Below are 3,334 nucleotides of genomic sequence, written 5' to 3'. Positions count from 1 at the left end.
TATATAAGTAAAAGAACAAAAATGTTCTTTTCTGTGCAAAGTTAAGTAACCAAAAGTAATAAATCCGCCGCCTCCATTCTGTAGAATTCAATCAGCTAGTTATTCAGTGTCTGAGTGTGCAGTCCTATTAATTGCACCCTCGTGGCTCAGAAGCCTCCGAATTCAGAGGCTTCTGAGATTCCTATGCCCTGATGGACTGAAGCCAGCACAGCAGGAGGAGGAGCTAAGGCGATCTTCTGCTCCCCATCCTCTGTCTTTGGTGATTTCTGCTAGATGGGCTTTTCAGCCAGTCTATAGAGGGTGCTTTGGAGGGGGAGGGAAGGACGCTAGAGGAGCTTCAGGATATCTTGTAACCTGGCCTCTCTGGTTTCCTCCCTTCCCTGCCAGCAGAAAGTCCCCTTTCCTCCTCCTCCAATGTCACTTGTCCAACCTTAGAGGCAGGCAGTGTGGTTCTTTCCATGCTAGCTGCAAACAGGCAGGAGTGGGGGGGATCTCCGACTCCCCCTTCCGAGGTCGGAGCACCATCTCCGACCGTGGAAGAGTTTTTCTGAGCAATCCTACGGTCCCTGGAACACTCCCCAGGAACCATAGGATTGCTCTCTAAACTACTACCCCAGATTACATGGTCAGTCTGGAGCCCTATGCATGCTTTCCTGGGAGCTAGTCCCATTATTTCCTTTTTTTAAAAAAAGATCTTACGGTTTGCCAATGGCTGAATCCATATGACCAAAGGCCCAGCATCTTCTTGTTCATTCCTTTCTCAGAGGGGTCAGAGGGGGTTTTCCAGCTAAAGCTGGCACGATTTTGTTAGTCCTGTTCTTGTTTAAGAACAGCTGGACATAGAAAATAACCAACAAAAGTTTTACCTTCTTCATTTTTACATGGCAGATGAATGTTAAAGGTGCACAAAGTCTGGTGGTTAAGATGGCGAATGACTTTTGATTTCCAGGCTACGTTCCTCAACTGAAATGCACGCCGCTCTTTTGTTTCAGATGCATCTGTTGCTCTGCACTCTGTTCATGGCTCTGCTCATGGATGAGCCCTGGGCCAATGCAATGGACATCCCCTTCACAGTCCTGGAGAGAACTGTGGAAAAAGGCCCTCAAGTGACAGTTGGTAAGCACTGTGGGACCTACCCCTGGAAATGTCCTCCACAGGAAGTGTGGAGGGCAGACAGGGGCATATGTGCTGGCCCCACCCCCTCAACCCTCAGCCTCATGGGACACATCTGAAGAGCAACTGTAACTCTGTTCAGCCTTCAGGAGGGTCATTCTCCTAAACCATTGGTCTGGCCCTCAGGTGATGAAACAGGAATACCAGAAGCTCCCTTAAAATAGGCTAGATTTGGAAACTTTAAACAATGAAACTGATACTGTTGGTCTTTTTCTGTACTCAGCCCTGGAGTCTATAATCTGTGCTCAGTGTTATGATTTGGGAAAGATATCCGGGTTGAGCTGTGTTATGCAGGTCACCATGTTTCTAAATGTCTGTCCAGCTGGGATAATGCTGGTGTGGGCAGAGATCAAACCATGGAGACCTCCCACATCACCTCGGGTTGGATCCTGGATCTGCCTTCTACAAGAGGAAGGGAATTTCTGTGAGAGGAAGGGCTCTGCTCCCACAAGGTCCCACCTCCTGATTTTGGGGGATCCCCCCCTCTCTCCCACACTACAGCTCACCCAATTTACCAGGGTCTCCTGACTCCCTGTGAAGTATTTTCAGGGGGCCAGAGGGCCTGCAGTGGGAAGGGGAGTAGAGTGAAGTTGGTGCAGCTTCAATCTGGATCCAACCAGTTCCTAATGCTTCCATGAGTGACAAAGGACAGGTCTAGGCTTCATCAGATCCCATATCATAAGGCAGCTCCAGAAAATAAAAACATCTTTCTCCATCAATCTCTAATCTGTTTTGTTCTTTCAGTCCAGGACAAAGACAGCGGAAAAGCACCAAACCTGGCCGGAAACAGAGAACCGTCCAGTAGGAATGTCAATATTTTCTATGACACAAATTAGAGCTGGAAAGTGTTTGACCGTGTGGTCCCCAGCGGAGCTGTGAGCTTCTGGAATAGCCATGCTAAAAGGGAGGAATATCCTTGTATGCAATCAGGCTGTGCAGCTGGCTTCTACAGCCCAGCCCGTGGTCCCTACTGTTTCTACCCTTATGGAAACAAAGAATATGACCATTCTTACTTCTGGATTTTGGTGAATGAACATAACTTTGAATCACTGAGCTGGAAAGCAGACTCATATGGTAAAGTTCCATCCGATTCTATCAATACCTGTGCAGATGTAAGACTATATGTAGGGAGAAATAAATATGGTCTAGGAAAAGTGGATAGCAAAAATAAAGCTTTCTTCATAGGTATTAATGGCAAAGAGAAATGGTATAAAAAATATGATGTCCTGACCATTAAAAAAGACTATCAATCTCAGAGGATCGACAATATCTGGTACATGTTGGACCGGGGGTCATACAGCAATGAGGGCATGGTCTTAGTCACCAGCAAGGTCATCAATCATGAGTGCAACACAGTGAAGAAAATTACCACCCTATCACACACAGTACATTCTGAACGTCGCTGGGATGCTGGCATTACTCTCTCCAGAAGTGTGGGCATTAGCATGACAGCGGGCATACCCGATGTCCTTGGGGCATCATGGAGTATTTCACAACAAAAAACCTTCAGCTGGAGTCAGGGTTCCTTACAGAGTGAATCTGTCACGTTTTCTGAAACAGTCGAGGTTAATGTCCCACCCAACCACATCTGTGAAGTGGAAATGCAAGGCGTTAGAATGAGGGCAACTATTCCCTACACCGCTACAGCGTATCGTTACTACTACAGTGGAGAGATGCGAAGTGCCACTATCCAAGGAACCAGCAGAAATGTCATTGTGGCACAAGTGCAAGTAGTGGTGAAGCGGTGCCAACCCATCCCGAATGCAAGTCCATGTGCTGCATAGGTTGAGGACACATAAGTGATCCTCTGGCCACGTTAGCCTGCAGCAGAAATCAAGAAGAGAAATGGTGCTACCAGGCAACGTGGGAAACACTAGGTTCATTATAGACTGAGCTTTCATATGTGAAACGGCCTACTTCATTAGACACATGGATTAGATAGATAGCTGGGTTTTTTCCGCCTACCGTCATACCAGAAGATTAGCATGTTGCCTAAACGTATGCATGTTTACTTGGAAGGAAATCCCACTTAGGTCAATGGGGCTTACCCCCAAGTATGCATGCACAGAAACGCAGCCCAAGTTAACAAGCAAAATCCAGAAATAGTGGGTTGGAGCCAGACTAAGCTTGTTGTGCTTAGGTCCCAGTATGAAAGGTTAAT

The 3,334-nt window shown here is 46.9% G+C and overlaps 1 pseudogene; it reads left to right on the top strand.

Moving 5' to 3' along the window:
• Positions 1 to 992: 992 nt before the first annotated feature.
• On the top strand, positions 993 to 2,957 carry LOC146341266 (natterin-3 pseudogene; annotated as a pseudogene).
• The last annotated feature ends 377 nt before the right edge of the window (positions 2,958 to 3,334 follow it).

This window comes from Heloderma suspectum, chromosome 6 (assembly GCF_057233095.1).
Source record: "Heloderma suspectum isolate Gila_16-S chromosome 6, 16-S_ref, whole genome shotgun sequence".
Classification (NCBI taxonomy): domain Eukaryota; kingdom Metazoa; phylum Chordata; class Lepidosauria; order Squamata; family Helodermatidae; genus Heloderma; species Heloderma suspectum.
Note: the sequence above shows the minus strand (reverse complement) of the source record. Positions and strands in the feature narration are given on the sequence as shown.